Consider the following 21,656-nt stretch of genomic DNA (forward strand, 5'->3'; position numbering starts at 1 on the left):
AAGATTTTTTTTTCTTGTCCTAGGGGCAGAATTTCTGCTCACAGATATATCTGGGAATCTACCTTTCTTTCTTTCGATAGCCATAGCCAGGCTTCTGGAAAATGGAGTATAGGAATGTCTCTTCAATTTTCTGTTGTATACTAGTTTCTTTTTTCAGGGGAAAAAAAATGAACAACTCCCCTTACCCCAATACTTAATGATTCTTGATTATCTTAGTGGCAAGCTCATTGGTCATGATTGGCTTCTGTCTGTGAAGAACATTCCACCCTCCCTTGTTTCCCCATTAATAAAACAGAGGCTCTTGTCTCCATGTTAGTAGACTGGAGAAGATTAAATTTGTCTAGCAAGTCAGCTTATGTCAAATCAGCATTTATTAAGCACCCAATCAGTTGATAAAGATACACACACACACACATACACACATACACACATATATACATATTTATGTACATATGTATATATATATGATTATGAAGGAGGCCAATTATGGTGAAATATAATTACTAATATATATATTTTTTAAACAAGTACATGGATCCAAGGATAAAAACTCTTGGTCTAAGAGAATCTGTGGGATCATATCTTCATTCCATTACGTATTATCTTATTCTTTCTATTAATTCTGTACAAAGCAAAAAAATGCCACATACAGTTATTCATGTCTATCTGTTAGTGGGGGTGGCTATCTCAGTTATGCCAAGGTGACATAAAGATCAAAGGCTTAATGAAATATAGCATATTCAAGAAAGGGCTGTGATCTTCTAGTAGGTGGAGGCTTAGCCGTTCTGCCTGTGTCACCTTGGCATAACTGAGATAGCCACCCTGGAAAGTCTACAGGAAAGGTCTTTCACGGGGAGCAGACTGGCATGGACCACACTGGCACAGATGTACTGGAGCAGGCCTCAGAGGACTGAATCACTGGCGGCGATGTCAGTTTCCAGACTTTTCAAGCCACAGATGACAAAAGGGTCAGCGGAAAACTTCTGCGGGACCTGAGTGAAAGAGGAATGCACAATCTGGCCAGGTCCAGCCCCAACCCTTGTGGGGCTGTGGGCGTGATGGCAGTGGTGGCTGGCCAGAGCAGTAGCAGCATTGGCAGAGGCTGCTTCTAGAGCTCTGGGCTCACAGAGGGTGGGGGGGTCAAGCGGCTGATACAAAATCCCTGAAACCTGGACAGTATACCCATCCCCATCCCCACTGGAACCAGAGTCCTACCTTGACCAAGAGTTAGAAAGTCAAATGTTTGACTGAGAAAATGAATAAACATCATAAAAGAGCTCAGACTACAGAATCTTACTTTGGTGACAAGGAAGAGGAGGGCAAACAACCAGAGGGGAACAGCAGAGTCAAAGCTCCTACATCAAAAGTCTCCAACAGGAATATGAATTGGTCACAAGCCATGGAAGAACTCAAAAAGGATTTTGAAAATAAGTAAGAGAAAAATTGAGGAAAATTGGGAAGAGAAATGAGAGTGATACAAGAAAATCATGAAAATCAAGTCAACAGCTTACTAAAGGAGATCCTCAAAAATACTGAAGAAAATAACACCTTAAAAAATAAACTAACCAAAATGGCAAAAGAAGTCCAAAAAGCCAATAAAGAGAATGCCTTAAAAAGCAAAATTGACCAAATGGAGAAGGAGGTTCAAAAACTCACTGAAGAAAATAATTCTTTCAAAATTAGAATGGAGCAAATGGAAGTTAATGACTTTATGGGAAATCAAGAAATTATAAAACAGAATCAAAGTTCTTTCTAATATCTCATCATTTCAAATATATGTTTTAAGATGCACATTGCAAAATAATACTGGCAACTTTTCAGATTTTTCCTAGATACAGATGTAGGTATAGTTGTAGGTATGAGTATATCATAGTCATGGTAGACTTATAGGCTTTCTTTTGACTTTGTTTCAATATTTCTTGTTTTCTCATGTAGTCATTGGCTTCTATTTGATCACTTCTAATTTTCAGGGAGTTTATTGGTTGGGCAAGATTTTGTATGTCTTGTTCCAAGTTGCCAATTCCTTTTCCAATTTTTTTCTTTCCTACCTCTCATTTCTTTTCCATTTTTTTCCCTCGAGTGCTTGGATTTAATTAATAAAACCACTCTGTTTCTTAAACTTTTACTTTATCTCTTTCAGGAATTGTTGTTGAATTTGTGTCCAAGCTGTTTTTTTTTTTTTTTAAGGCTTTGCTTGTAGATGTTTTGGAATCATTTTCTTCTTCAGAGTTTATATCTTGAGAATCCTTGTCACTCTCATAGTTTTGTTTTTTTTTTTATGGTCTAGTTATTTTTTGGTTTGTGCGACCTTCCAGAATTCTTCCTGACTTCAGACTTGTTAAAACCTCTGGGTATGTCTGGAGGGAATGTCTGGACTGGAGCTGTTGGTGCTTTCCAGGAGGCAGTAAGTGTTGGGTTTATTCCATGATGTCATGGATAGGCTGAGGACCTGAAAGCTTTCAATGGTCTGAGAGTGTTCTGACCCAGAGCAAAGTCTGAGTAACTCTGGTCTGAATTCTGCAAGTTCCTGGTGTAGGTGTGGGTCTGAGTAAGAGGAGGTTTGTGTCTTTTGTTTCAGTAACTGGTCAATCACCATGAGTAAGCTAGAAAGCTCTGCTGGAGGACAGAATGTCAGAATTTTAGGCTTCTCTTTCATCTGAGATTCCTGCTTTGGGCTAGTAGCTGAAATTGGGGTCAAATTCACCCAGCTACTGCTCGCTTCTGAGCTAAACCCTTACTCAGTACACAGCCTAAGACTTTCAACTGCTCCTTGTTCTGGAACACCGACTATCCCTGGACACAAATTCCCATTTCAGGCCATAGTGGGTGACAAAACTGCCAGTGGGCACTTGTTCCTACAACCTATAAAAGCTTAGGGTGCCCTGGTATAGTTTTAGGATCTCTCCTTGCCATTGAGCTTGATCTCAGTTCTCTTTCAGTGTCCAGGAACTAGAATACTTGAAATAGCACTCTCTTGCTTAGACCCTTCCTCAGTGTCTCCCTTGTGCTCACTTGCCTGGAAAGATGACTCAGTGTGACTTTTGTCTTGGATTTACCAATCAGAATTCCATCTCTAAATCCTTGTGAAGGAGTTTTAGGAGGGGAGGAGAAGTCCAGTTTTTCTTTTTCTTGCTCCTCCACCATCTTGGCTCCACCTGCAATATTTTGGATTCATCCAATTTTAAACCTTGACTGTCTCTTACAGTTTATCTAGTTCAACATTCTAATTACAAATGAGGAAGCTGAAGCCCAGAGAGAGAATGTCTTGGATTATCTAAGGTCACAAAATCATCTTGAACTTGAAATGAATCAATCTACTTTAACTGCCAAATTTGATGGTCTTTACCCCATGCTCATCCTCTTCACCTCTCTGCTACATTGAACATTTTTGCCCATCCTCTCTTCCTGGATACTGTCTCTTCTCTGAACCTTTGTGGACACCACCTTTCCTGATTTGCCTCCAGTATATTTGTCTGACTGCTTCTGTTCAGTCTCCTTTGCTGGCTCATCAGTAGCATCAGTTCCCCTAACTGTGATTATTCTCTGAAATTCTGTCTCAGGTCCTCTTCCCTTCTCCCTCTATAATCTTTCTTGGTAACCTCTTCAACTTCCATAGGTTTAATTATCATCTCTTTGTAGAAGATTCCTCGATCATTTTTACAGCCCTGGTCACTTGGATGAGATTAGATCCCACATCACCAATTGCCTGTTGGATGTTTCAAACCTGACAACTTTAAGTCAGTAATCCAAATCTAAGCTCATTATTATCCCTTACCTCTTAAATGTCCCCCCTTTCAAACTTCCCTATTTCCACCAAGGGTACCGCCATGCTTTCAATCTCCCAATTTCATAACCACATATTATACAGGACTCCTCACTCTCTTTCTCCCTTCACATCCAATTGGCTGCCAAATCTTGCCATTTCTACCTTCCCAACATCGTTCATTTCTTCTCTCTTCTCTTGACTCACACAGCTCCCAAATAGGGTTAAATAACTTGCCCAGGGTCACCAAGTGTCTGAGGTCAGATTTAAACTCACAAAGAGGAGTCTTCCTGACTCCAGACTGGGTACACTATTCATCATGTCACCTAGTTGCCCATGTGTATGTATGTATATGTATATGCAGAATTTTGTATATAAATATATTTTATATCAGTTTATATACTGTCATATATAATTAGATGTTACATCATATTTTCTTATATATACACAATACTATATGTGTGTACACATGTATTAATACTGTTAATAAGGAAATTTATTTTTCTTGACTGTATATTTCTTGCAGGGAATTTGTTTTTCCTTTTATATTTATTTCAATGGTGTGGGGATAGAAGGGAGAAAAAAATATATTTCTGCTAATTAAAAATTGAAAAGATAAGAAAAAGTAGGCACAGAGGGAAAACATTCAACTAGCTGGCACCTTATACCCCATAGTTCCTTTCAATACATCTGGCCATACTTTGTGCATTTCTGGAAAGAATATCTGGAGCATTTCTTGTTCCTTCTTTCTTGGGGGTATTTCTGGTGTCACTAGGAATAAAAATCCTTCTCAACTGGGAGGCAGTGTGATGAAATGAAAAACTGTCAGGGATCAGAAAAAAAGAAACTGAGTTAAATCCCAGGTCTGCCACTAACATGGATAAGTCTCCTCACCTCACTGGACGTTAGTTTCCCCATCTGCAAAATGAGAAGGATTGGACTAGATGATCTCTGAGATCCTTTCCAGCTCTCAATCAAACCAGCCAACATTCTCTGGTAAGACCCTTGGCCGTAAAGGTCTCTCAATAGCACCATCTACTGGAGGAGACATAAAATTCCCTTGAAATTACCTTGAAGAGGGACATTCTGGCTGGTCTACAAACTTAAAGATGGGCAAAGGGTCTTACAGTCATCTGTATAAACCCTTCTTTTTAACTATAAGGAACATGAGGTTTAGAGATAGGAAGCCATGCAAGATAGAGTCGTACTTGAACCAAAGTCCATTTAATTCCAAATTCTAGCTCTCTTTTCCTTTATCCCCAAGGGGATGCTGGTAAATATTTAACAATAGGGCCTTTGAAACAAACAAACAAAAAGAATGTATGACATCCTTTTAACTTTAATATGCATTTTCTTCATCACTTTCTCAAGTCTAGAAAGTCAATAAAACAATAAATTAAGCCTTACCTTATAGCATTTGCTAATTCCTAAAGGATAAATACTTTGAAAATTAGTGGGTTTAAACTGGCTTCAGCACAGCCCCGAAACCCACACCCTAGATTGCACCTACACTATTAGAGGTAGACCTTAGAGAGGAGCTAGGCTAACCCGCTAGTTTTACTCAAGTCTTCCTGGCTCTAAGTCCAGAGCTCAATTCTTTATGTTATGCTGATCAGAGAGACACTAGTGTCTTGGTCTGAGTGGCACAGTGGGCCAGCTTGCAGGAAGTGAGTGTCCTAATGACTTGGGAGCCAGAATGCCCAAGAGGCCATGTCCAAATGACTAGATGAATTTGAACCAAGTAAAGATTTCATCTGGATCCCAAGACCCAAAACAGAAAACCTTGCCCTTTCATGCTCATAATTCTGGGCCACCTCTGGGTCTTCCCTTTCTCTTTCCCCCTTTAGCTAATCAGTTATCAATTCTTATAGTCTGTGTCTTCTCTTTCAACTGGTCCCTCCTTTCCACTTGCATTCCATCTAGCCTAGTTTGGTTCCCCATCTCTTCTCAACTCTGAGGCCATCAGCTGCATAAAGCCTTTCCTAGTCTCCCTTCCTTTCCCCACCAACTGCTAGTGTCTTCTCTCAAAAATGACCTTGTACTGATTTTGTGTTGATCGATTGTATGTTCTTTCATGTTTGCATGTTGTCTTCACCCATGAATGTAAACTCCTAGAGGCCATAGGCTATTACATACGTACATACACACATATATATCATTTATTTATCTAAATATTTTATTTATTTACATTTATATAAATACATATATTTATTTATATCCAATACTTAGTATAAATGCATGTCACAGAGTCAACACTTAATAAGATCTTCTTTGAAAATTACTTTTCATTGTTGCCTTTTTTATATTACCACAGTGGCCTCAAGTTATTTTCTCTCACCCTTTCTGGAAAGCCAGTTCCTGTACAAAATATATTTTTTAAAGACAGAAAGAGGGGGGAAAATCTTCCTAATTGATCAGTACACTAAAAATGTCTGAAAATATGTGCCATGTGTCACACTTGTGGACCTCTCCCCTCTCCTCTGCTAATGGAAGATTGGAAATAACTTTCTGTATGTCTTCTTTTGAGTCAAAACTATTCTTTTTAATTTTGCTAGAATCACTTAGCTCTATATAAATTCTTGTGGACTGACTGATTTTCCTCTGTTTTGTTCAGTCGATTTAGTCATGTCTGACTCTGTGTGACCCCATTTGGGGTTTTCTTGGCAGGGATATTGGAGTGGTTTGTCATTTCCTTCTCCAACTCATTTTACATATGGGGAAACTGAGGCAAACAAGGTTAAGTGACTTGCCCAGAGTCACACAACTCGTAAGTATCTGAGGCTGGATTTGAACTCAGGAAGATGAGTCTTCCTGAATCCAGATCTGGCTTTCTATTCACCGCCCCACAGAGCTGCACCACCACTGCACCCAGTTTCCTCTAGGACACTATAATTATCTCTTAAATGATTTTTGGATTTCCAGTTCATTCCTTCTTGAAAATATCTTTCACAGTACTTTTGGTGTAATTTTCCTAATGTTCCCATTATAATACTGTCAGTGGTTCTCCATTGCCTACTGAATCAATTCAGCACAAAGTACTGACATTCAGGGCCGGTCTAGCCTTATCTTATACAACTCTCCTTCACATATTCAGTATTATACAGCAAATCTCTGTGTCTTTACTCATGTAACTCATAACGCAGGGTCCCTTCAGCTTCTTACAGACCAAGTACCCTCTCCTGGGCTCTACTCCACCCTATAAATAGGGAAAAGGCAAAATAAAATAAAATAAAATAAAACAGAAGGACTGGAAGACTCCAACTGGTTTCTTTTAGAGGATACAATCATAGATTCTTTCACAGTCCCTTATCCTTTTATCCTATCAATATCTTGACCTATCAAACTTGGATAATTCCCATCATCCACTGCCTTCCCTCCTACTCACCTATTGCTGAAGGAAGTGGAGAATATCATGAAACCACGCTGACCGCTGACTGAATCAACACCATCTCACCCGGACCCTTGTTACAAGAGAATCCATCTATCTCCCTAACTAATTTACTATCTTAATGACCACACAAACCTTTTCATTCCTCCTCAAACCTTCCATAGCTCCCTTTCTCCCATCGTCTCAGTTGAGAACCTTGCCTCTTATTTCAATGAAAATAAAATGGGGCTATTTGCCAAGAGCTCCATCTTTCCCCCTTTTCTCTCGTCTTACATCGCTCAAATATTTCCACTATTTTCTTCTCTTTCACTACAGTTTTACATAAAGAGGTGTCCTTTCTCCTTGCTAAGCCAACCCCACCTGTATGTGCACAAGTGATACCATTCCATTCCATCTTCTATCATCCCTATTTTGTCACTAATCTTTTACTTCTCCCTGTCTCCTAATTGCTTCTCTGCCATCTACCAACAAAAACTCTCACTTGATCTGCCCTTCCTCAATAGCTGTCATCCTGTATTTCTTCTCCCTTCCATGGCAACCTCCTTGATGTGGTCATCTAGACTCCATATCTTCACTTCCTTTCCCCTCCCTCTGTTCTTAACTCTCTGTATTCTAGCTTTCCTTTTCCTTAAGGGGCTCTCTCCAAAGTTATCAATGATTTCTTCATTGCCACATCTAATAGTCTTTTCTCAGTCTTTATCCATCTTGATGTCTTTGATACTACTGGCCACTCTTTTCCTCTTGATATTCTTTTCTATCTAGATTTTCAGGACTCTCCTCTCATTTGGTTCTCCTACCTGTCTGACAATTCCTTAATCTTGACCTTTAATGGTGGGTTTCCACCAAGGCTTTGTCCTTGCCCCTCTTCTCTTTTCCTACTAGACAGTTTTACTTAGAGATCTCATCAGCTCCTGTGAATTGTCATCATCTCTATGTAGATGATTCTCAGATCTATGTGTCCATCCCTAGCCTCTCTCTTGACCTCTAGTTTCACATTCCCAATTGCCTATTGGACATCTTTTCTCCGTCACATGAGTTTTTGCCTATCCTGCCAGCCCCAGGTCTCTATGCCACTTCATGGTCATATCTGTTCCCCTCCCTCTCTCCCTTCCTCCACTTTTCAACATCCCCTTATATATTATCCTCTTTCAATAGAATGTAAGCTCTTTGAGGGCAGGGACTATCTTGCCTGTATATGTATGCTCAAGCACTCGGCACAGTGTCCAGCACATAGTAAATGCTTAATAAATGCCTGTTCTTTCTTTTCTCCTTCCTTCCTTCCTTCCTTCCTTCCTTCCTTCCTTCCTTCCTTCCTTCCTATCTATCTATCTATCCATCTATCTATCTATCATCTATCTATCTATCTATCTATCTATCTATCTATCTATCTATCTATCTATCTATCTATCTATCATCTATCTGTGTGTCTATCTGTCTATCTAATCTATTTATCTACCTAACTGTCTATTTATCCACATATCTACCTAATTATCAACCCACCTGTCTATCTTTCTTTCTGTCTATCCATTCATCCATTTATCTATTCATTTATTTGTCTTTCTGTCTGTCTACATACCCACACATTCATCATCTATGTGTATTTCTATGTATTCATCTGTCCATCTATTTATCTATCTATTCATCCTTCCCTCTATTTATCCTCCAATCTAATTACTTATCTCCCCGTGTATTTATATACACATCCCTAGATCTGCATGTAAAAGGGACATTACAACTCATCTGGTCCAGCTCCTTTGTTATAGAGGAGGAAACGAGTTTAGGTTGGTGAGATAACTTGCCAAGGTAATGTGAGCAGTAAATATCAAAGTGAGATTTGAACTCGGGTGCTCTGGTTCCAGAGCCAGGGCTTTTTTTTCATTTTATCTAATTGTCTCTCTATGAATGGATATAAAGGATGATATGGAGGTGACAAAAAAGGGCACTGGCTACAATGTCCCTGAGTGCAGTCTGAATCATATTAAAATCTAGCTGGAAAATATTTAGCAAAATAAATAAAAATACAATAAAGCATAGATCAGAGCACATGTTAAAACTAAGTCCATATACAGCCCGCAGGGGTTCCGAGGGACAATTTAGTGGCTTCCATTTCTATTTGAGATTGACATCATTGTGCAGAGGGAAAGTAAACAAGACTTGGCAACTGATTGGATGTAGGTGATGAGAGTAAAGATCTGGGAATGACGCCAAGGTTGAGAGCATAAGTGACTGTCCTAGACAGGAAGAGGGAAATCGGGAAGAAGAATAAGTTTAGGGGGATACTAATGAACAAGTTTTAGACATGGTGAGTTTGAGATTCCCATGGGGCATCTAAAGATATAGCACTGGGTATTATAGGTTTAGAGCTGAGAGGAAAGATAAAGTCTGTCTGTACAGATAGGGGAGCTCTCATGGAGATGAAAATTGAACCTATGCGAGTTGATTAGTTCATGAAGAGACAGGATATAAACAGAAATGAAAAGAGCTCAGTAAAGATCTGTGGGGTGCACACAACTATGGAGATGGGACACAAAAGGAACTGAGAAGAAATGACCAGACAGGTTGGAGGACAACTAGGAAAGAGCAGTGTCAAGAAAACTGAAGGAGGATATCTAGGAGGGGAAGGGTGGTCAGCAGCATGAAATCTTGTTTACGGAGAGGACAAGAAAGATGAAAAACTGTTAAAAGATCATCTGATTTATTTATTTTTATAGTTTTTCTTCTTCAAAATGTTTAATGTATTTTTTTTTCTGCCTGGGTCTCCACTCCCACCCCATTTAAAAAAATAAACAAACAAATAAACACAGTCACATAACACAAAATCATTGAATTTACCAGTTTACAAAATTTGTAACACCACAGAGAGATGTTTTAGTTCAGGGATAAAGATAAACTTTCTGTCACTCTATGGCCAAGTCAGCATACACTAGTTCAATGTCACGGGAACTCAATAACTTTCGGCAGTTTGTCCCAGGTCAAGTGTAAGACGGACAGAACTTAGGGGATGTTCACCAGGCAAATATCTGGGTCCTCCAAGATTTCTGCATCAATGCCACTTGTGAGGAGGCCCAAGTCCACTTTATACCAATTTCTATTGAGGGCATAAACTTCCTTCTAGTAACCTCAGTTATTAGAAGGCAGGGACTGTTTTTTAAAAATGTCTTTACATGCAGTATAACCAGTAATTCAACAAGCCACCTTGTTGGATGCTTTTTTAATTGTATTGAATTTTCCACTGAATCCTGTCCCCATTGTTCATGAGCCACATCAAATCAGTCTGGAAATCTTTTTGACTCTTTCTCCATAGTTTTCATATCCATCTAATTCGTTATTTTTTCAAATAAATTTTATTAATCTTTTGTTTTTTTACATCACCCAAATTTCTTACAATAGTCCACCTGTGTTATTCAGGGAAGCTATTTAATTTCTTTGACCTCAGTTTCCTCATCTGTGAAATGAAAGTGTTGAACTAGATCTTTGAGTTTCCTTTCAGCACCAACTCTAAAATCTTATAATGCTTAGATGACAGATAAGTTTTCTTCCAGCTCTAGAACTAATTATTATCTTATTGTTTAAACATTTCAAGGTTTAAAAGTATTTTGTATATATTTTCTCATGTGATCTTCACAATAACCTCCTGAGGTAGGCACTAAGTGATTAAATTCACATTTTACAAATGGGAAAACTGAGGCTCAGAGAGGCTATGCAATTTGCCCATGATTACGTGGCTAATAATGTCTGAGATGGGATACAAAACCTGGTCTTCCTGAAGACAAGTAATAGACAAAAACAGAGATGGATAAAGAATTTGGGAAGCCGATTACAAGCCTGGTAACAGGGCATGAAGGCGTACTGATGGAACTCTCCTCTACTCTCCTCTTCCCCTTCCCCTTCCCTTTTCCCTTCCCCTTCCCCTTCCCCTTCCTCTTCCTCTTCCTCTTCTTCTTCTTCCTCTTCCTCTTCTTCTTCTCCTTGTCCTCTTCCTCCTCCTCCTCCTCCTCCTTCTCCTTCTTCTTCTTCTTCTTCTTCTTCTTCTTCTTCTTCTTCTTCTTCCTCTTCCTCTTCTCCTTGTCCTCTTCCTCCTCCTCCTTTTTCTTCTTCTTCTTCTTCTTCTTCTTCTTCCTCTTCCTCTTCTCCTTGTCCTCTTCCTCCTCCTCCTTTTTCTTCTTCTTCTTCTTCTTCTTCTTCTTCTTCTTCTTCTTCCTCTTCTCCTTGTCCTCTTCCTCCTCCTCCTTTTTCTTCTTCTTCTTCTTCTTCTTCTTCTTCTTCTTCTTCTTCCTCTTCCTCTTCTCCTTGTCCTCTTCCTCCTCCTCCTTTTTCTTCTTCTTCTTCTTCTTCTTCTTCTTCTTCTTCTTCTTCTTCTTCTTCTTCCTCTTCCTCTTCTCCTTGTCCTCTTCCTCCTCCTCCTTTTTCTTCTTCTTCTTCTTCTTCTTCTTCTTCTTCTTCCTCTTTCTCTTCTCCTTGTCCTCTTCCTCCTCCTCCTTTTTCTTCTTCTTTTTCTTCTTCTTCTTCTTCCTCTTCCTCTTCTTCTCCTTGTCCTCTTCCTCCTCCTCCTCCTTCTTTTTCTTCTCCTCCTCCTCCTCCTCCTCCTCCTCCTCCTCCTCCTCCTCCTTCTTCTTCTTCTTCTTCTTCTTCTTCTTCTTCTTCTTCTTCTTCTTCTCTTGCCATTTCCATCTCTTTTCTCTGTCTCCATCTGTCTTTCTCCTTTCCTTTCTCTCCCCTTCTCTCTTTCCCTCCCTCCTCTCTTTCTAGTTCTTCCTCTGTTTCCCTCTGACACTGATAAAGCCTTGAAGGAAAAAAATATCCTGATCACAAAGATCATAGGAATAACTGGAATAAATGTAGGAAGCAATGCAAATGACAGGGGAAAAAATGGCAAGGAGGAATTCAGCCTCGAGAGAGAGTGGAAAAGTGCACCCCAGAACTAAATGCCCTGAAAATTAAGTGGACCAGACAGAAAACACTGACTTAATAAAGACAACAAGAAATATTAAACAAAAATATTGAAAGAAAAACAAAAGAAAACATGAGAAATATTATTTTAAAATCTGACCTAAAAATAGTTTAAGGAGAAATAATGTAAATATTATTGGACTGTCCAAAATTTATGACCAAAAATGTCTGGATGCTATATTTAAAAAAAATATCGATGAAAACTTCCCAGAATTTTTAGAACCAGAGGTCAAGGAGAAAATAGAAAAAAAGTCCAATAGTCATCTCCTGAAAGAAACTCCCAAATGTAAACTCTCATGAATTTTATAACTAAAATCCAGAGCTTCCAGGTGAAAGAAAGAATACTACAAGCAGATAAAACCTGAAGATTTCAAGTACTAAGGAGAGAGAGTCAAGATCACACAAACTTACCCCAAATACTGGGGGGAGAACTCAGTATTTGGTAAAAGAAAAAAAAAACTGCTGGAAAAATTGGGAAGCAATCTGGAAGAAATTAGGTTTTGACCAAGACTTTACACCATATACCAAGGTAAACTCCAACTTGATACGTGACCTATAAATATATAAGGTCTTATCATAAACTAATCAGGGGAGCAAGGAAGAAATTACCTTTCAGATCTATAGATAAAGGGAGAGTTTATGACTAAATAAATGATGCATATAATAATAAAAGATAAAGTAGATAATTTTAATTGTATAAAATTGGAAAGTTTTTGCACAGACAAATCTAATGTAGTTAAAGTTAGAAGACAGACAAGAAAAGTAAAAGGGGTAAAGTCTTGGCAGTAAGTTTCTCTACGAAAGGGTTTATGACTAAAATATATAAGAAAATTATTCAGATTTATAAGATTAAGAATCAAATACTTTTCAATAGATAAATGTTCCAAGACTATGAATAGGTAGTTTTCAAAGAAAGAAATCCAAGCTATCAACAATCATATAAAAATGTTCCAAAGAAATTATAATTAGAGATATGAAAAGTGAGGTTTCATCTCACATCCATGTGACCAACAAAGAAGACAAAAGAGGAAAATAACAAATGCCAGAGGGATTGGGGGATATGTTGGTATGGTCTTGATTGAACTGAGATTTAGCCCAGCCTTTCTGCAAAGCAGTTTGCAACTATGCCCCCAAAGTTACAAAACTGTGCATATCCTTTAACTCAAATACTACCACTATTAAGGCTATACCTGAAAGAGATCCAAGAAAGAGGAAAAGGACCCACAGGTACAAAAATAAACATAACAGCTCTTTATAGGCAAAGAATTGGAGAATGGCTAAATAAATTATAGTACATGAATGCAATGGAATACTGTCATCATAAGATTAACTGGGAAGAATTCTATGAATTGATGCAGAGTGAAGAGAGAAAAACCATGAGGGAATTTTATACACTTAAAATAACATTGTAGAGAAAAACAATTTTGAAAGACTTTAGAAACTCTGGTCAACATGATGATAAACAATAAATCCAGAAGACTGGAAATAAAACACATCATTCACCTCTTGTCAAAGAGCCAATAGTCTTTAAATGCCCAGGGAATTATACATTTTTGTGTATGCTCAGTGTGGGAATTGTCATTTTTTTTCTGGACTATGCAGAATTATAAGTAAAGTTTTGTTTTTCTTTTTATTGTTCAGTTGGGTGGAGTATTAGAGGGAGGGAAAGATTATAAATGTATGTAAAAATAAATATATTTATTTTAAAAAAGAATCCTGTAATAAGAATTACAGAATTTCAGGGTTGGAAGGATCCCTTTTGGTTTTCTAGTTCAGATCACATCCAAAAAAAAGTATCTTCTTTATAACTTTCCCAACAATTTGTCATATCTGCTTGTTATATATGTTGTAGCAGAGACTCCTTTCTAGTTATTATTTGAGCTATCTGACCACTGAGATATCTTCCAACTTTGAGATTCTGTGATTCTGTGAATTATGCCTCAGTTCTGGGGAGGTTCAATAGGACTGACTGCTGATGAAGTCAAACTAGGGAATTTCAGAATGGCTGGGGTTGTGAGGTCAAAGCTGTCTGTTTGGAGGAAATAGTATGTTGTACATGGTAGATTAGCAGTTTCATGTGCAATCAATCATCTTTTTTTTTTATTGTACTGTTACACAAATGCTTGTTTTGTTCTGTGAACTGAAAATAAAATACATTTTTTAAAAAAGGAACCTAGAATGTATGGTGGTGGGAGGAGGATATTCAATTCTTAAGATAACATCTGAGTGTCTACTATGAACAAACCAATGTGCTTGCATATTGGGGGAGATGATATGGTTAAGAATTAGACTAGATCCCTGCCCTCAAGGATTGCAAATAATAATGATGATAGCAATTACAATAATAATGCCAGTAGGTAACATTCATACAGTACTTAAAGGTTTGCAGAGTGCTTTACAAATACTGCCTCATTTTATACTCACAACAATACTATTATTATCCCTATTTTATGGATGAGGAAACTGAGGCTGGAAAAGGTTAAGCAGTTTTCCAGGGATGCACAGCTAGGAAGTATCTGAGATACAATTTAAACCTCGATCTTCACTTTGTGATCTCCCAGATGTTGACACTCTCTGCTTTGGTACACATCATAACCCATCCAAGCCTTCTGTCTCTTATTCACTGTCTTCTGCAAATCCTCCTCAGGGGATCCACTGAGCCATTCAGACTCTCCATCCTCTAGAATTGACCCAACATAGAAAAGAAGGAGCTTGAATATAAGGTGCTTGAAGGTAGGGACTGCTTTGTTTTCTGACGTTGTATTAAAGTGCTGTGTGTATAGTGAGAACTTAATGTTTGTTGACTCTCTGACTAGAACCTATAATAGTGCCTGCCTGGAATGTTGGGGGTAGAGAGTAGAGGGGGAAGGAACAAGCATTTAAGAAGTATCTACTGTATGCCAGGCACTGGACTAAGCAATTTACAAATATCTCATTTGATCCTCACAGTAAGAGGAAGTAGACGGCATTATTATCTCCATTTTATGGTTTGAGGAAACTGAGGCAGAGAGGTTAAGTGATTTGCTCAACTTCACACAAGTAGTAAGTGAAGTGGAATTGGAACTCAGGTTTTCCTGACTCCAAACCCAGCACTATATCCACTGTGCCACCTAGATGTCTAGGTTGGGGAGACAGGGTTGTCGGGGAAACGACGTGTGTGGTTTCATTGGTCCAGCAGGCAGGTCCTGGGATATACATTCTGGTAAATGCTTTGTAACTTAAAGTCTTAGGAAGTTTCCTGGAGGCAATGAGAGCTTAAGTGATGTGCAAATCTAATTCTGGTATCACCAAGGGTCTTACACCTCTGCTTTAGAAATTCAAAGCAAGGGAAAACAACACCCTGGTTGAGGGAAAAAATGACAATTCCCACACTGAGCATACACAAAAATGCATACTTCCCTGGGCATTTAAAGACTATTGTCTCTTTGACAAGAGGTGAATGGTGTGTTTTATTTTCAGTCTTCTGGATTTATGGTTTATCATCATATTGACCAGAGTTCTAAACTCTTTCAAAATTGTTTTTCTCTACAATGTTATTTTAAGTGTATAAATTTCCCTCATGGCTGGTCCTTACCTTGCCACAGTGGCTTCCTTCATTCTTACTGACAGCTTCACCTCAACAACATGGATTGTATGAGGAATCATTGAAGTATCCCAGATTGGAACATTGGAGATCTGGGTTCTAGCCTTGCTCTCATATTAGCTGGCTGTGTGCTTGTGAGCCAATTGCTTTCCCTCTCTGGGCTAAGGTCATCTCCTAAAGATGAGTGAGTTGTATTAAGTCCTTATGGAGCCTGCTATTCTCTGACATTCTGGTATAGGGCTCTGGGATCACTGAAAGAGGGGGAGAATTTCTCTTTGAATAAACACAGGACTCAGAAGACATTTGGGGCAATATTATGAATTTCTGTGTTTTATTGAGTCAAGAAGGATCTCATGTAGAGAGGAATGGCCAGCCTTTGACTTCCACACATTTAGCCAGCCTCTTTTCCAAATGTCATGTAAATAGCTTGTTACTGAAATCTCTGGTGAGGTCCATTCCAGTTTTGGCCACTAGAGGGTAGTGACACAATACACGTTTCCAGTCTGTTCCAAGACTTGAGAATTTACTCTTTTGTACATCTTCTAGTTAAGTTTTTTTTTTCCTCCTTAGATAGATTCAAGCTGACCTTCAGGGAAGGGCTGCAATCTTTAAAAAGCCCCCAGACTGGTGAAGGACTCCTGGTTTATGGGAGATCTCAGCTGGAGAAGAGATGCTTGGGGCTGTGGGCTGGAGTCAAAAATTTGCCTCATTGACTGAGCTCATAGGCAGCCTACCATGGATGGATGGAACACACATCTAACTGTGTCAGAGAATTACAGTGCAGGGAAAAGGGAAAGAGAGCAACTATTCCCATCCCACTCTTTTCTGTTAGTATTTTTAGTTTTATTTTAATTAGTATTATATGATTTATATTTATTTGTGTTTATATATAAACATATTTACATAGTTACATTTATCATATAAAATTAATAGCATTAATTGATGCCTTTTTACATAAATCATTTTCAGAGATAATCCTTCCCCTCCTTTGTAGTTTTTCAGTTATTTTCCAATTGTGTCCAACTTTCCACAATCCCATCTGAGGTTTTCTTGGCAAATACACTGAAGGAGTTTGTCCTTTACTTCTCTATCTCATTTTACAGATGATGAAACAGAGGCAAACAGAGTAAAGTGACTTGCCCAGGGTCACACAGCTAGTAAGTGTTTGAGGACAGATTTAAGCTCATAGAGATGAGTCTTTCTGACTCCAGACCTAGTACTTTCTCCACTGGGCCATTGAGCTGCCCTCCTCCCTTGCTGCACAGGAGAAAAAATTAAGCAAAACCAACCAATACATCTACTCTCTTTTACTGTATATGAAATATTTCATATCCATCGTCCCCCACTTCTCTAACAAAAGGAAAGAGGCACATTTCCTCATTTTTTACTGCAGTCAGAATTGTTAATTATATATTATTCAATGTCACTTTATTGTCCATTTCTGATAGAATGTACTCTCCTTGAGTGCAGGGACTATCTAGCTTTTTTCCCCCCTTTGAATCCCCAAGACTTAGCACAGCACTTAAATTCTTCACTCATTCATTCACCCACTTGGTTTCCAGTTCTTTGTTCAGCCTCCTCTTTTACAAATGGGGGACTTGAAAATTAGAGAGGAGAGGAGCCTTGCCCAAGGTCACCCAGGACTCCACTGGCCAGCCATTGTTTTCCCATTCTGCCACATGGCCTTTCCAAATAATCTGGTTTATAGAGCTTGTCAAGGTCAGAGGAGGGAAGGAACAGACCTGGTTCTAAATCAGGTATGGCGGGTTGTCTTTGCTGTTCAGTCCTTCCAATCCTGGTGATTCTGTTTCACTGGGGAGCCAGACATCACTGGTCATTCATTTCCTCTCAAAGGCTCCCGCTTGGCTTCAAACAAGGCTCTTGGTTTATTTTCCTCATGCCAAAGGAATTTAATAACACTAAACCCCTACTACATTGCCAAAGATCATACAATGAGTAACATGAGTCTTCAGTAATTGTTCATAATTAATTAGAAATTGTAACAAATGTTTATGAGGCATCCAAAGTCAATTATCCACCAGGCGTATGAGACAGCTAGGCCTCCTGCCCTTTGGCCTCTCTGAAACAGACTCAAAATCCCAAGGTCAATGTGTATGGACAGACTGATGATTGATGACAGGAGATCAGAGGATGCTAATGGCTTCTAAATCCTAAAGGTTAAACCTGACAATAGTCATCGATGAAGAATTAGCCCGGAATTCCAAAGCCAATAGGTACCCCTGGCCTCACCTCCCAGGGAGCAGAGGCTTTCAGACTTTAATATCACTCAGCCAAGCCATTCAATTTAGGCAAATAATTATAATTGGCATACAGAGTTATAAAGTTTGTAAAGTGCTTTATAGTGAGGAGCTCATTAGGACCTTACAACAATCCTGCACAGTTGGTATTAGAGGGCTTATTGTACCCATTTTACAGATGAGGAAATTAAGCCTCAGAGAGATAGAATGACTTACCTGTTGTTTATCTACTGGGTGACAGAGGTAAGATTCAGATGCTAGTTTTTCCCGACTCCAAGTCTAGTCCTCTAAGAAAGGGGATGGAAGGAAGGAAAAGGGAGTAAGGAAAGAGGAGGGGAAGGGAAATTAAAGGAAGGAATAGAAAAGAGGAAGGAAAGAAGAAAGGGAGGGAAAGAGGCAGAGAGGAAGAAAGGGAAGGAGAAGGAAGGTAGGAAGGAAGGATGGAAGAAAGGAAGGAAGGAAGGCAGGTAAAGAGGGAGGAAGGTTAGAGAAAGGAAGGGAAGAAGAAAAGGAGAGGGGGAGGGAGGAAAGGAAAGAAGGAAAACTGCAATTATTACAGAATCGACAAACTACTTTATGTCTTATATCCCATGAGTTTCCCAATTACCTTGAGGGTTAGGTCATGTAACTACCATCCCCATTTCACCAATGAGGAAACAGGTTAAGAAGGTTAAGTGAATTGCCCCTGGTCACACAGCTAGTCAGCATTCAAGACAGGATTTAGGGCTCAGAACTTCCCAATTCCAAACTCAGAAGCACTTTTACCAAGCAGTCTGCTAATGGACAAGTCAAGACCCAAATCTTCTTCCCAGACTTGGAAGATAAATGAATCTCTTCTCTGTAAATGATTGGGGTGGGGTGGGGTGCTGCTGAGAATCAATCATTAGCTTTAAGATGACTTTCAGTGTTGGGGGTCTGTGTGTGTAGGGGAGAAGGCCCCTAGAATCACCTTCTGTTCTCAGGTGCTAGTGGAGAAGGGAGATTTCCAAAGGTGTTAAACTTAGCTGGGATGAAACTTTAGGAATTTGAAAACAAAGTTTGTTAAAGCAGGTGAGGCACAGAAAAAAAAGGAAAGGAAAGAAAGAAGGAAAACAAGGGGGAAAATGAGAAATAAAAAGGTGAAAGGGAAGGGAAGGGAAGAAAAAGAAAGGAAAGGAAAGGAAAGAGGGAAAACAAAGGGGAAAAGGAGAAATAAAAAGAGGAAAGGAAAGGAAAGGAAAGGAAAGGAAAGGAAAGGAAAGGAAAGGAAAGGAAAGGAAAGGAAAGGAAAGGAAAGGAAAGGAAAGAAAGAGGGAAAACAAGGGGGTAAAGGAGAAATAAAAAGAGGAAAGGGAAGAGAAGGGAAGGAAAGGGAAAGGAAGGGAAGGGAAGGGAAAGGAAGGGAAGCAACTTGCATGAAGAAGAGGGCTTTTCTTCCCCTTCTTTCTTCAGTTGCCAAAGGTTCTGCTTTATTTTCTAATTTTCTCCTCATGCGTCCCCGGTGGATTTCTGCACCTTGGAGGTTGCCTCTTTTGGGTTATCAAGTAACCACAGGGGCCTGATAAGTTAGTCCTGGATAGGGGTACATTTCCAATGGCAGGATCACATCTTCATAACTCGGCTAGGACCAAAATACCCGCAGGAAGATAAATGACCCCTGGTTTTAACTCGGGCTCCAACATCCATCTTGGAAAAAAGTAAAACCAGTTTCGGGGGATTAAAAATGGCACTGAGGTTAGCTGAGAATTCCTGAAAGAATCTGTGAAAAGATAAATCCATTCTTCGGAGAGCAAGACATTCTGACCCCAAATACTTTGATTTTTCTTTCCTTATTCAGGAAGGGGATATTTTTCTTCCTCTCTTCTCCTTGATCCACCTTTGTTTGCAGAAATGTTTATTTACTGAAACCTCTTTGCAAGCCTGTATTTCTATATTCTACCAGAAAAATACTGGGAATCCTAAAGCGTAGGTCTATGCATGACACCCTGGTGCTCAAGAAACTCCAATGGCTCCCTATTGTCTAGAGGATCAATTACAAATTCCTCTTTTTTTTGTCATTGAAAGCCCCTCACAGTAGGGATCCAGCCTGCCTTTCCACGTTCGTTACTTTCCTTCACACTCTTATGTTCTGCCCCAAACTTGTGTCTCCACTTCTTCATATATGACAGTTCATCATTTGCCAGAATGCTCTCACTCCTCACCTCCACTTTCTCAGCTTCAGTCTCACCTTCTACATAAAGCTTCTCCTGATCCCCCACCCCACAAGACCCAGAATCAGGAGGACCTGAGTTCAGATCTAACTTCAGACACTAGCTGTGTGACCCTAGGCAAGTCACTTAACTCTGCCTCAGTTTCCTCATCTGTCAAGTTAGAGAAAGAAATGGCAGATTACTTCAGTATCTTTGCCAAGAAATGAGGTCATGGAGAGTCAAACATGGCTGATAATGATATCAACAACAAAATTCCTTATGGGAGGGACTCATTTTTATCTCTATATCCTCAATAAGCACATAATATGTACTCAGTAAATTCTTGTTGGTGAATCAAATGATTTTTTTTTTTTAATGATAGAGACCTTCAGAGTATGATAAAGGGAACTTTTAGGCTTTGGCTCACATTCTAGGAGGCCAAAGTAGAGAACAAAGCATGAGATACTCATCTATCTAAAGGTTTTTTTAGGGAGGAGGAGAGCTGGCAGAGCCTGGGCCTCATCCCTGCATCCTTCTCTTTCCCTTCCCTCCTCTCCCCTGACCTTCTACTCCAGGATCAGGTCCTCTGAGTATTCTGTCAGGCTCAGTTTTAAAATCTGTGGTTTGTTGGGGTGGGTCAGGGCTTGGTTCAAAGAGACTGCCTAATATTTGGACACATCTAGCTCTAAGGAATGCCTTGATCGCTTCTGGTAAATATTGCCTCAACTAAGGAGAATTGTGCCAAATATGTGATGTAGAGAAAGAAGAAAAAGAGGAAGATTCTCTGGACTGTTGGGAGATTTTGTCTTTCCAGGACAGTTTTAAGAGCTTCTAGACAGAACAAGTTCATCTAGTTTGGGACTCTATCATCAAAGAGACACAGAGATCTTATGTAGGATCAAAAATGTAGAGTCATGTACTAGATGGGGACATCTAGGTGCTGCAGTGGATAGAACCTGGAACCTGGAGTCAGGAAGATTTAAGTTTAAATCTAGCCTCAGATGATTACTAGCTGTGTGACTCTGGGCAAGTTGCTTCACCCTGTTTGCCTCAGTTTCTTTGTCTGTAAAATGAGCTGGAGAAGGATAGCAAACCACCCCATTATCTTTATAAAGAAACTCCCAAATGAGGTCACAAAGAGTCAGACATGACTGAAAAATGACTCCACATAGTTGGATACAACTGAATAACAAAAGCTGTTTTACAAATAAGGAAATTGAGGCACAGAGAAGTCAAGGGACCTGCCCAACATCACATAGACTTATAAGATCAGAGATTGAGAGCTGGAAGACACCTCAAAGACTAGTTAGTCCAACCTCCTCATTTTACACAGGAGGAAACTGAGGACCTTAGAGGTTAAGTGCTGTATCCAAGGTCTACCACAGGTTAGGAACAGTTAGGGGCAGAGTTTGAACCCATATCCTGACTCCAAAACCAGTGCTTTCCCCAATGTATCATAACTCAACAATGAGCACTTTTTAAGCAACTACGATGTGCCATACACTATGTTGGATACTGGGGTACAAAGATGAAGAAATGCTCTAGT

This window comes from Notamacropus eugenii, chromosome 4 (genome assembly GCF_028372415.1).
Source record: "Notamacropus eugenii isolate mMacEug1 chromosome 4, mMacEug1.pri_v2, whole genome shotgun sequence".
NCBI lineage: Eukaryota > Metazoa > Chordata > Mammalia > Diprotodontia > Macropodidae > Notamacropus > Notamacropus eugenii.